This window comes from Macrosteles quadrilineatus, unplaced genomic scaffold (assembly GCF_028750875.1).
Source record: "Macrosteles quadrilineatus isolate MER2022 unplaced genomic scaffold, UCM_ALF_1.0 Scaffold_9__3_contigs__length_116548681, whole genome shotgun sequence".
Classification (NCBI taxonomy): domain Eukaryota; kingdom Metazoa; phylum Arthropoda; class Insecta; order Hemiptera; family Cicadellidae; genus Macrosteles; species Macrosteles quadrilineatus.
Genome location: NW_026542602.1, coordinates 61029748 through 61043845, shown reverse-complemented (window position 1 = coordinate 61043845; position 14098 = coordinate 61029748). Strand labels below are relative to the sequence as shown.

Here is a 14098-nt window from a genome sequence, read left to right as displayed (position 1 = left end):
AGATAATATTTTAGATTTTACAACAACGGTCGGTCATCAATCAATCGAGAACAATAGTATATTTCGTACCTAGGGCCGAAAATGAGAGTTTGCTGGCTCGAGATAGTTTTTAAGTTCGAGAGGAAGTCGTCGAAGTCGAGTACTTAAAACGATCAAGAGCTGCAAAACCATTTCGGTCCGTGGTACGAACGCTATTTTTCGCCACACTATACCCTATCACCACTATTCATAATGCACAGTAGGTACCAGTCAACACAACTACACCCTAAAGAAAGGGATTCTGCACATCTACAGGAAAATATCTTTCTACCAGTATGCGTAGATTTTCCCTACGATGCACACGAGCTGAGGTATTAATGTTTAAGAAAACTGATTTTCCTCGGGTTCGCCTCGCACGTGAAATTTGGTGTTTTGTTCGGCTTTGCCTCACACAAGAGCGCGCACCAGAAAATGCCACTTTCGGTAATACAACTGCAATTAAATTTAGGCCTATTATTCCGATAGTGTACCGGTACTTCCATTTTTAAGGTACGGTAAGTATAGGACAAATCCATTGCACATTTCGTGGGCAAAAGCATCATTATTACTCAAATCAACAAAATACTACTAACTAAACTATTAAAATGCAGTACAGTGTCAGTTTGCACACTAGTTATACAAATAGCTAAAATGTGCATAGTGGACCGTACATGATAACTAGTTAAAATAAACAAAGTTGACGAAGACATTGCAGCTATAGTCTGTATGAAGGAACCTGTCTCCGGACCCTCCGTCTACCTGGGACTGGCCCGGGCCTTAACCCTTTATCCAACCCCAGGTCAGGGGACTGGTTCTATCATACAGACTATATGGCTATTGGATTACTTCTTTAGGTGTCATTGTCATGGACACTCTAGACAAACTTCAGGTTCGAAAACTTCCGCCATATTGGTGTAACCCAGTAAGTTTTTGCATCCAATAAAAAGGAAGATGTTGACCTTGGGGCCAATATTTGATGTTTCACCAAATACTTCACATAAGCAAACTGAGAGGGTGTTTTATTGTGTATATTTATGCAAGTGGTGTTTATTAAATCTTTATTAACTTTTTGTAAGAAAACGGTCCAAATCCTGGTCTTTATACTATCCATCGACCTGTTGTTCTCCCAATGCTTACCACATACGTCATTGTTTATGAAATACTAATAATCTGTTTGGAGAATACAACATCTATGAAATAACGAACAGCTGTTGGGATAAAGATTATTTTTTCTAGCTGTCACTGGATATGTTTACAATTAAATGTTGTTTACAAATACTGCAAACATTTGCGACCACATTTTGTAAGAAAATCCAAAACCAAGTGAGATTAAAAACGTTGTGCCATACATAACGGATTTAATTAAGGGCAATAATGTGTAACTGTAAATTAAATAGCATTTCTAGCCATCATTCAGGTCGTTAACCGGAGATTCTCTGTGTGTGTGTGTGTCAAATTGTACTTGAGTTTTGATAACCGGGAAAAAAGACCCTGAAACATTGCTGTATACGGAGCTTTTCATGCATATCTGAAAAAATGCACTCTAAATATGCAAACCAACTGCTGTTCTAATTATAAGAAGGTTTCAACTGACTACATGATCCCGTCCGTAGAACGACACAGCTAGTCCATATATAAATCCCAAAGTACCCATGAACTTTTGAGAAAACTACAAGTCACACCCCCATAAACCCGGAAATCACATACTTAAAATGTTCGTCATGACGACAAACCTTGCGCAAAACTATCCATTATTTCATAAATTGCCCTTAAGTTCGTAATTCCTTTCCATATACCTAAGGCTAAAAATACCTCAGCTGTACTTATTTTTTGTTATTCTTTCCATGTATTACCTTATTGAAATCGTGTGATTATTCGTTTGTATTTCTGTATTCTGTTTTGTTTATTTCATCTTAACTTAACCAATCAATAGTTTTATCAATACCTTATGAAGTCAAACGGGGTGAAGCCCGTGGGTAACAGCTAGTTACAATTAATAATGGCTTTTAATGGAAAATAAATCTGGCAATTAAGGGAATATTGTAGTGAAGATCCAACCATTCACTCAGTCTACAGATTTGCGTCGGTATATTTTGCTTCTACAGGCAAACCTACAATACAAGCAACACCAATTAAAGCAACTCTGGAAAAAAGTCCTAAAATCCTAAAGTGGCCAAATAAACGGAACTACTGCATCCTAATGGGCCAATGTGATACAGAAATTAGGAAGAGGAAGCTGGTATAAACACAGATGTAGTTAAAGGATCTCAAGGCTTGTGGTGGGGTAAAAAACTATCAGTTTCAGCGCTTGTCTTCACTCAGTCAGCTTCTGGTCGGTGCGAAGCGAGGAAGAGAAGAAGAATATACCTCTCTCCCTTACACCTGTCACTAACACGTGAGTTTAGTTATTTTAAATATATATATATTTTTATTAATTTGCATCGATAATTTGGCTATCGCATACAGGTAAAATATATATTTTAATTAGGCACAGTTCTTTTGAGGCTATATAATTTGTACTGTATTTTTATTTCGACTACATTAAACATTCTTTTAAAAAACGAAGACTTAAATAGTTTAAAAATGTAATAAACTTATAAATTTTCTACAAGTAAAAAATCCTGATGGGTAATAGCAATTCGAACAATAAAAATATTGCTATCTAAGAAACATGAACGATTTTCGCTAATTATTATTAATGTAATATTTTTTTACGGTAGTAGAACAGGATTTGGTAAGGAGAGACTTGATTAATTATTTTGAGTTAAAATATCTTATATTTGTAAACAGTGCGATAGTTAAAATTTGTAATATAATTATTCAATTTTTTTGATATGGTTTTTTTAAAATTTAAAGCACGTAAAAACATAAATACCGGTATTTCTAGTTTAGTGTTTTACTATTTAAAACATACATAGAACACATACAAGTACATAGATACATAGAAATCCTACATTATACTGTATTGGATTTACTTCAGAACTTTAAGCTGTTCCACTTCCACAAACAGCTGTAGTAAACCATGTTGTTGTCAACCATGTAGACAACAATGTATATCAGCTGATCGGTAATAAAAAGAAACAGGGCTGCCAAATTATTAGCTTGTTTTGCACCTTAACAGTGCGCATGTCTACTAGTAATTTTGGTTACGTTTTTATAAAATTAAACCACTGTACAACGTGTATTGAGTGGATATACTGTACTGAATTCATAAACAAAATGACGCTCTTAATTAAATAGCAAGATAAATAACTATCAGTGGGTATAAGTCTTGAAAGGGGAACGAAAAGTCCACAAAAAGTTTAAACTCCCTAAACACGAAGTTCTTTAGAAGATTGTTTGACTTTTCTGACTGCTGTGCTTATAGGTTTGACTATTTAGAATATTATGTATAGTGTTAACTCTTGGCAGGAATTTAATTTGTATTTTTTTTTTTACTCATTTTGTAGCCTCCAGAATTGCTGAATTATAAAAGTAATCAAGGTTACATAAATTTGGCCCAATCAATCCCTGTTTTTAGTACAAATAGTATGCATACATTTCGGGAGTGGGATTATATGAGCCCTTCATCTGGTCTTCAAAAACACGAAACCTCATCTTCGCAGGTTAAAATTAATTGCTTCAGTAACAATTTTTTTAATTTTCATAGCTCCTCATGAGCAACAATGGTTAAAAGAGGGTGTTTTAAGTACGTGTAACATACTACTCTGTGTGACAAACATAATAAAATAATCTTTCGGAATAATTTTATGCGTTATTTTTTAACTGATCCTTGATTAGGTAAGGTTAGAGCCAAGTAGTGATAAAATCACAGAATTTGAAAGTCCCGACTTCAGATTGATTCCATTATTTGGAAAAGGGAGTAGATATTCAATTCGAGTCAACTTTTCTCGACCAAGGTCGATTTTTGCATATATTTTCGTACTTTTTCAATCAGATTCAGACGGAAAAAGTAGTCAGCTTAGGGTGATCGGAAGGTGATCAAGGTTTTTCTTCAATCCAAAAACGTGAACGCAGTTTCAATCTCGTGCTGGGAAAGAATAAAAGGTTCTTTAGAATAAAATAAATTCCTAAAACGGCGTATACCCCGACACGACCTTTAACAACTTATAGTGCAATGCAAATTGTGTTATTTGTTTCCATAATAACATGGGAAATTTAAATTTCCTTTTTTTGGAATCCTCCAATAGGCTATATTAAATTATTTGTTTTTAGGCTCTAAAAGTTGGTTTAGAGAGAAATTGGAAAATTTTATGTTTTGTGGATCAAAATGGGGATAAAGCAATTTTCACCCCACAAACCCTCGTTTCCACAGTCCGATCAAATATTTGAACGGATTGCATTTTCGGCCTCTGGAGTCATCAAAACGAAAAAGTAAATCGGTCTCGGTTCCAGGTTTTACAATTATACCTACAAATACCTTATTCTCTGGGAAATTCGTTAAAAGAGTATTTTCTTCAAGTGACAAAATAAAACCGTAATTTCTAATAGTGGAAATCATCAACCTTTTTTCCACTTTTGGACCTGCAGACTGGAACTTCCGCATTTCGTCCTAATCCAGGAAACCCTATTTAGATGTATTTGCTTCGGGAGGATAATTTCCGAAAGATTGGACAAACAACTCATTATCGCACTAGGACCATGTGTTTATAGTCGTTGGGTGTTGGACATTAATGTGGGGGACGTTTGAGGCGGTACAGTCGGGGGCAAACATAGTGTCAACGTCAACTTGGCCTGTCAAGTGTCAACTATTCCTGTCAACTTTGATTCTCAACCACTGTCAACTGCGTGAGTCAACAGTCAGAGGGATTCGTCCATAAACTTGAGGTATTGATTTAATTTGATTTACCAAAGTTGGTTATGCATTTAAAAACACTCAGTGGTCGAAAACTCAGCAAAAAATTTGACTTTTTTATTTTAACTCCACGCTATAGACATGTGATTGAAATTTCTTCCATTTGTTTTGATTTTCAGTATATATTTCGTTGTTTCGTCACCAACATGGCAACCCATAAGACCCATGTTATTTATTTTTTTTGTTTTAAATTAATTGGTTGTGCTTATTTTGAGCCTAATTTAATGTTTAAAGGTATTCTGCACATCTACAGGAAAATATATTTCTAACAGTATGCGTCAATTTTTTCTGGGATGCACACGAGCTGGGAAAAAAGGTTTTCAAGAAACATGCCTATTAATGTATAGGATTTTGGTAGGTTAGTAGATTTTTCTATTTATCGTAGCCGTGTATTTATTTTATTCTAAGTTGTCTCTTTATCTCCTTTCGTTGGCTTTTCCAACGGAATTCTATGTCTTTATGGTATGAGTGAATTTCGACTTTTTGTGTACTTAACTTTTTTAAACGCTACAAACGTAAATACAATGTATTTAAAATTATTTCCCGATTTCAGAGCTAAAGTAGATTAATTGTCTTCAATAGAAAATAATAGCTTTAGTTAACAACGACAATAATCTTACATAGGGGGTTTTACAGATGATCGTTTGTAAATTTTATAAAACTAATTTATAAGTTAGACCTGCAAGGGTGTCAAATAAAATATCGGTTTATACTTCAAAGCTCCAACGATGAGGACAAAACATTAATTTGTCCCTTACCGTAGCATGTTTAAGCTTAAGGAATCGGTTTATTTTTGCAATCTTGCATGCCAAATTCAATTTCGAAAGGGGTTATCTTCGGGGACTGAAATTTAATGTTCTTTTAAGATAATTTCTCAGTTATTTTCAGTATGCAAGCTATATTTATCTTAGGGTGTTGAACATAATAAACTCAGTAGTTTATTTTTCATCCTTAAATTGACTAGCATGGCTTTTGTCCAGATTTTTTTGTTTTAAATCATGCTACATATAATGAGTTGATTTTACTAACTAAATTAGTAAGTTACTAATTTAGTAATGAGTAATTAGTCAATGAATACTCCCTGGACTCTAGGTTCTAGAAAACAAAGAAGATAGTTCTTCCAAGCTATAATTTGTTTTCATTGGAGAAATGACACCACTAAAAGTCATAAGATCAAAAATACAGAGAGTTTACACAATCTAATTCCTGTTATGGTGAAAGTGCAGAAGATAATAATGTAGGTCTTAAAATAAACTGTAAAACAGTTATACACTTACCATGTATTATAGAGGTGAATCTCAATCGTAATTATTGTTTGTTTCATGAAAATACATTGTGTATTTGCGATAAACTGAGTGGCAGAACCAAATCTAATAAATAAATGTGTATTCGTAAAAAATAGAAAATCAATGATAAAAATCTTTAACGGTAAAAATCTTTTCAATGGTAAAAAAGTTTAACTCAAGAAAGTGAACTAACAATCCTACATAATCACAAATGTTACAGCTGGCGCACATTGAATATTTTAAATGTGGTTTAATACTTATGGAACAGCTGAAACCAATTGTATTGTTAATATGTACGTCGCACTGTTGAGATCGTTTTTGTTTACAATTTGTTTCTTGTCATTTTAGTAATTTTAAACCTCGTTTGGCTAAATAAAATAATCTTATCATAAACAATAACTTGTCCCCTAGTTATATAACCAAACAGTAAATCACAAAATCATGAAATTAACCCTGAAATAATACAAACAAAATTTTGTCAACACCAGCGATCAGTGTCACCGAAAATGAACTAGACACGAAAACGAACTTCAAAATTTACAATGGGAAATCTACTTGTTTTGGTTAGTCTATGGTCTTAGTAACAAAATACCTCATGGTATCCATGCTTAAAATATCATAATTTACGTTTTCAACTTCTTAAAATGCCACCGAAAGATAATATGTAATTTCCTTCAAAATGTCCCTTCCCTTTTAAAGTATTTAAATTAATTTGGAAAGACCTAAGACTCCCCAAATTCAACAGGAATTTTAATTATTTGTTTTCGAAAATTAACTATCCAGATAGTTTGTTGTTCATAGGGTTAAGTGTTTGAAGATACCGTACGTCAAATCAGACCGTTTGCTAATCGCAACCGTTTTAAGTGTGCCATGAATGAATAGGCAGTTTCCTAAATTTATCAGTTAAAAACAAAAATAATCAAGCCTTTCCCCAAAACCTTTACGTCACCTGAAATTACATTGTTGTTCAGCAATGTATTTTGACACTCAGGGAAACCTAAACGCTTATCTTTTTATTTTACTTGATCTGGGACATCACAAACGTGCGCAAAACAGTTTAGTTTGGAAAGAGTAAACATAACTATTAGTTGGGTTTGTTGTCGACAACATGTCAACAAATTGTAGTTTACGTGAATTTGAACATCCCAAATTACGTACATCAATTAAGTTATAAATTTGATGGATTTAGATGTGGGAAATATCTTTAGGGTTGGTACGATTGTCGGTAAAACCTTTGACTGTAAATCAGTCGATTACAAGGCGAAATTAATGGAAATCATGTTTGTCCTTTAAGTCTTGGTTCAGTTTGAATTGTTTTTGTTTACATTAAGCTATAACTGGCTTAAGTTTATTTATATTATTATTTTTTTTTACTCTAAACACAAGACGTAATCCTCTATAATTTGCTTACACAATAGTTTTTACTATTTTAATTCTATATAAATAGTCTTGAAATTTTCTTGTATGGCAAAACATGCTGCGATTCGTATAAATGCATTACAAATGCATTTACTTTCGCTATAATTTTAACAATTTGAATTAGGTGAATAAATAAACACGTATATTTTTAAAAATAAGCAACATGCAATTTGTAAACTCGATAAACGTTGTAGTTATGTTAGTTTAGATACTAATTATTTAGTTCAGACAAAATAATGTTGAATAAAATAAATACTGTAGAAATTTAATCGTAGTAAATTTATTTCAAGCTCATTGTCAAAAAAAAAATAATCAGGAAATATTAGTTTAAAGTAAAAGTCAATGGTCAAATGCGAACACCGGATGTACCAAAATCGACAACATTAGTCCATTTGCTACTTACCTGCGCAACTGGTTTCCGGTCAAGTTCAAGTTCAATAAACAACTGGTCCTGTCCTTGAACACATTTGAACATTCCTGAACGAATTGGTTGCGTTTCGTTAATTGCTAAACTAAGTAGTGCAGAAGGTTCAATCATGTTTACACATTTCTGAGAAGTCTTTGCGTTCGACTTCTGTTGAGGTTTCCGTAAATCATGCATTGCGTTTTTGAAAATGAAATCTTGAACGATTCACAACGAACGATACACATTGTTACAAACGAAAGGAAAACAATTGAATCATTTGCAAGTCGTTCAGAAAACAGCTGTTTCCTAAGTAAAGGTAGTCAATTACTCATGAAGTGCGTTGTGCAATTGAAAATATGTTCTGTTTGCAAACACTCTGTCAGGGACATTTAGTAGTAAGCAGCTGACACTTGGAAAGGACGACACCAGCTGATCATACTTACTTACTTGCATACTTGTAGTTTGCGTCCGGAGACCAGAGGCAGGAATTAGACAGGTCAATAATAGGGTAACAATAATAATAAAAAATAACTTACATAAAAATCACATTCTAGGCCAAAGGGTTTTGTGAAATAATGAAATGGATGAAATGATCTGTGTAGCGCATCGATCTCTATTATTACAACAATAATAGAGATCGATGGTATAGCTTTACTGACTAAAATCTGCTGTTTTCATTAGCTAGGATTCATTTGCCCAATGATTGAAGACAGCTGTGTCTAGTTTCAAACGACCAAAAAGCTAGTGACTATATTCATAATCGATCTGTCAACCTTTCTTTATGTCACCCACTGATTTCGTTATTCTTATCGAAAACCATGTATTGCATTGTCTCCTCTTGATACTGGTCCAGTGATCATCAACGTTATGGTCCTAGACGTGATGTGATGGTGGAATCACGTTTTACACGTAACAGACCCGATCACGTCGCTACAATCAAGGGTTTCTGATGTCCTTTAAATACCGTAACACAGTAAACATTGGAACAGTTATGTCTTTGAGGGGAATCGTACCGCAGTGTTTTGTGAATTGTTGGGATGTGAAGCGATTTGGCCGATTGTGGTTTTGGGTTTGTGGGTGAGACCATAGAGAATAAATGTGTTTTTAGATTAATTAAGGTATTAAGCAATAATTAAAAGTTTTAACTTTTACGATTCACTAAGAATTTAGCACTTAATTTTGATGTTGGTACTATAAAAGCCGATAACCTTGATTTAGGTACCTAAGCTTATACGGTAAAAGTCTACTAACGAGTGTTATTATATTGAACAACAATGTATTCCACAAAAAAATAGTTAAAAAAGCAGATTAAATTACCAACTTCATTAAAACATTACATTTATCTTCAGCTGTTTTAATTTTTTTTCACAACACCAAACATAGAACCGCCACCATGTCGATACGATAAATAAGGTTGACGGATAAAAAGTGAATCAAACCTTGAGGTTTCTGGCAACAAAAGAAATAGTGCCATGTAAATCAGAGCGGATGGATACTAACAAGTCAGGAACTGTTTACTCTGCAAAAAAGTAAACCTGTTACACCAGCGACCTCCAGATTCAGTTCTTATAGACCAAAAAATACATCCAGTGTAAGGTTTGACATAGTGCCAACAAATAGAGGAACCTCCTTGAGATAGGCTTAAACCCACAGTTGGAGTTGTATTTCTTATATTTAATTCTACAAGTCACACCCTCTGGTATATGAGTTAACTATGGAAAACCTTCAGCAATAAGTCATACACAAGTACCTTTGTGGTATGTTAGATGGAATTCAATTTATTCGACAAAGTGAATAGTGAGTATGAGTGTGATGACAGTTGGGTAACTAAGACAATTTGTCATCAGGTTGCCAATACTGCCTAATACTGCCTAACAAAAAAATCTATGTCAGATGGTAAAATACCAAAGTTTGGAAGATTCCCTACATAAAACTACTGCCATTGAGAAATTGGTTGGTCAATTAATTATTATAGACAGTACCTACTAAACGTACTATGATCAAGGAGAGCTAAGTCAAGTTTCGTGCAATCAAAAACTAACTGGCCTTTCTTAGGATCGAACCGGCGACCTATTGATTACTGCAGGCAAGCATTGTATCCATTCAGCTACCCGGCTTAAGCAAAATAACCAATGAAGAAACAACTAGGTCCAACAAATAGTTACACAAATCATTAGACACTGATCCTTTTGGAGATTCAAATTTATATACGATCAAGAGAGTTCAAGTTCTAGAGCTTATTTTGAAATTTATTCAGACCAGTCACAAACACAGAGCCTTTCAAGACCTCAATAGTTTTCCACAGAATGAGGTAAAACCAGATAACCTTGCTTCAGCGTTGCCATGAAGACCACGACAGTTTCAAAATCAAAAGTTCGTGCGAGCGCGGAGAATGCTACTTGAAATTACATCACTCGCTTCCTAGGAAGTGGCTGCGATACGAATAAATGCAGCAAGTAAACAGAAGTAAAAATCTGAAACTCCAATTATATTGAATTCTTCTGCATTAATTGTTTATGTTTTCATTCAATAAAGACACGTATTGCTAGCCTACCTAGGCCTATTGTTAGTCTTAGAAGAAAGAACGATATTATAACACACTCAGGACTATATTCAAAAAGAATATCTGCACGGTAGTCTTCAAAATTGCCTGATGAAAATCAAGATGTTTATTTTTGCAAGATAGTTCAAAGTTACGTTATTGATCTATATCCATAACATTGGGGTTTTTGTTCATGTAAACAGTTTTGAAGGGTTAAAAATTAAAAATAACTATATCTAAGGGGCGAAGCTAGGACTTGTAAGTCATCTCCTTAACCCCTAAAACATAATTTAAACAAATTAATTTATAACATAAAATAAATCTTAAAAGTAACAGATTAGAAAAATGATGAAATTAATATTGCTAAGCCAAAACGTGTAGGCTTACTTATCCTTACACTAGCTAAAATGTATTGTGTTGTATCTTAGCAGTTAGTATATAGGACTTCGATGCGAGAGAGTTCGTTTCTGTGATATCTAAAAACATTTAAATGGTTTGGATGATTTTTCCTTAAAAGCCTTTGAGATGCCAATAGCGTAGACACTGAAAAAGAAAAAAAGATACTTATGTAGGCCTACTTATACTTATAAAGCCATGAATTAACAAAATAGATATATTTTCCTACAGGTTTGGGAACCATTAGGAAATATTTTCGAAATAAAACATTTAGGTACCGTATTTTATTATCAATCCGTTAGGTTTGCTTCTTGAAACCATCTCTATTATTTTTTAAACATAAGAACGAAACATCTGTGCTGAATCATAATTGGTTTTATAACAGGTTAAAATTTGCGTTATAGTAATTCAGTTTCATGATAAATTCACAAAATTACTACTGAATCTTCTATGATTGACCTAATTTAATCGCAAACCTATTATTTGCAGACAATAGCAAAAGAAACAAACAATCAAGTAAATCATTAAACAAATCGACAAGCTAGAAGCTGGGGCGAGGAACCAGTTTTCCATCAACAACCAAAACACAGATGACCTTGACTCTTAAATCTTAATCCTCTGTCCTTCAATCTGAACTTCCGATGGTCCAGATACCAGATTAGAATAACTTTGACGTTATATTTCCTACCTCAATCTATCCAGAGTATCCATTTTTACAAAAAGGGTTTTATGGTTTTTATACTTTATTTCAACAAGTGACTTAGAGTGTCATCTTCAACTTTATTTTCATTTTTAGAGCTTTGAGTTGGGACCTCTGTTTGTTGTTAGTTGATTTTTTAACTATTAGACTCTAACCTGGGCTTTTTCACATTGCTTCAGATTAGGTCTAGATGTTGCGGTGCTATGACTTAGATAACATTTATTGGTGATTGGCGGGATTTGAACCTGAGACCTCGGGAACCGAAGTCTTGCGTTCTACCTTTAGACCAGCTGCTCTGAGTGTTAAATATGCACACACAAAAGAGTAGTGCAAATAAAAAAAAAATAAAAACATGTAAATGTGTTTTTGTAAACGGGTGTGTTTCTATAATATCAGATTTGGCGGCCTCCTGATTTTGATTGATTGTAATTTGGAAACGTTAATATTTATCTCATGTTTGATGAGCTTAACCACCATTGTTTTAAGGTGTATTTTTATTATAAATTTACTTACATTCTTGAATATTCGTTTAACAACAAAGTGTTCGATCTTGCAAGCTTAGAACATTTTCTTACAATGGTTAAACCATGTTACCATTGTCCTTCGTTAACACTTAGCCCAAGGTCAACCACTTCAAATCAGCAAGTTGCGTATTTACGTAAAAGACAAAGTCAAAAGTCCTTGAGAAAGTATTAGCTTTTTGTTTAGGGTTTTTATACTAAACTAAATCCTGCAGTTCAAATATCTGTTTTGGCAATATTCCCTAGTGATTTAAATTGCTTCCTTTGAACATCATAGATATGTAATAATTGACACATTTTGTAATTTTGTCGGTTTATTTTTCTCGTGTCTTGTTTTTTCTTTTTGTTTTCTATAGCTTTTTTCCCTTGAAATTGGTTTCATCCTACACTCACCTCCATTCATGGCTTAAATACTTACACTTGTATGGTCGCCATTTCAATAAAAGAATTAAAGTATTTACCACAAAAGCCAGAATGATAAGCAGGGGAGAAATATTCACTAGGTATTTTGGCGGTCAATAATAAATCAATAATTAATTGCCCAATAGTTACCAATGATCGTGTCGGCTTGTCTATTTATTTACTACAATTAATTGCTATTGATATAGTTTGTATATAAACACTCTGCTTAATATTTTTTACGGTAAACCTGTCGGTTGAAAAATACCGTATTATGCATTAAACAATTTAGTTGCGAATTATTATATTAGTTTAACATTTTATCAATGGTTTAATTTAATCCTTTATTGAGTACTTTAAATCCATTTAACCAACCTAACACTTATTTACTGTTTTACCACTTATACTCATGTTTTATGGTAGCGTAATCAAGGGAAGAAAGTATAAAAATATATTCTGAAGGTCATCATGTTTTTCTTCCGGGCTGCATCTTTGGAATGTATGAAATGTTATAATGCAATTGAAAATGCGTTGCTAACCTGTTATGGTAATACTGTATACTAACAGTAGGCGACGTTGCATAAGGAAAGAATGTTGATTGTATTTGAATGATACAAGAATTACACAAATAACTTAATCATCTAACGTAATCTGTAGATGGACGATAATTTTCTTCTACAAGTTTAACGTTTTGTTTTAAAAGTCAGGGCTGTAAAACAAGAATAATATAAGTTTTCAGAGACTAAAATTTTGTCCTCTTATATTATTTTTCTCTTATATTATTGTGATGTTATTTTATACAATACCAATTATCACTGAGTTTTTTATTACCTTCACCTACGACCGTTTTTTTAACTAGCCTTTTCAGTTTCATCTCTTAAAAGATTCTCTTAACATTATTGTTTACTTACTCTACAGCATTGTTATGTTTACGGTACAAGTATGGACCAATGAGGTTCAAGGATTGAGAGAAAATAAGTAAAATTGTAATGAGTCAAACGTCAACTGTTGCTGCTTATCAGCTGTTACAAATTATCAGAATGTTAACTTATCAGCTGTTAAGGTCAATTTAATTGATTATTCCATGAGTGAGTGGTTGGGACAATGAGTCGTTGCATCAAAATCAGTGGCAATAAGAGGTTAAACACGAAAACATAACCTCTCTTTAAGTTATGAGAAGTGATTGTTAGAAATATAAGACACTTGTAGAAGTTTTTAAGGCACTCGCCATGGCTCGTACCTTTAATGTTCTACTCATGTCTTAAATATATGAGATATCTTTAGCTATCTTTGCTTTAACTTCTATTTTCATATTGTTTTCACAGTTTTTTAACCGTGTTTAAACAGTGAAAAGTTATTGATACACTGTTTCCATCTATATAAATAAAATTAGAGTTTTGTCTGTACATTGCTCAGAATCATAAACTTTTAGGTTATTTTTACGTTTTATACATCAGAGAAACCGAAACAAGTCTCATCTAAATTTCTGTCTGTCTTCATGTCTGTTACGACCCAAGAGCCATTTTACGCGGCCTACTCCTGAAAAACGAGAGTAC

The 14098-nt window shown here is 33.3% G+C and overlaps 1 protein-coding gene across 1 annotated transcript in view; it reads left to right on the top strand.

The window, feature by feature from the left end:
• Positions 1-2323: 2323 nt before the first annotated feature.
• The window catches only part of LOC129003839 (elongation of very long chain fatty acids protein AAEL008004-like), a 29556-nt gene continuing 17781 nt past the window's right edge, over positions 2324-14098 (top strand). The window contains exon 1 of the mRNA XM_054432163.1: positions 2324-2413. The gene's annotated coding sequence lies outside the window, so the exon portion shown is untranslated. The remainder of the gene's footprint in view (positions 2414-14098) is intronic.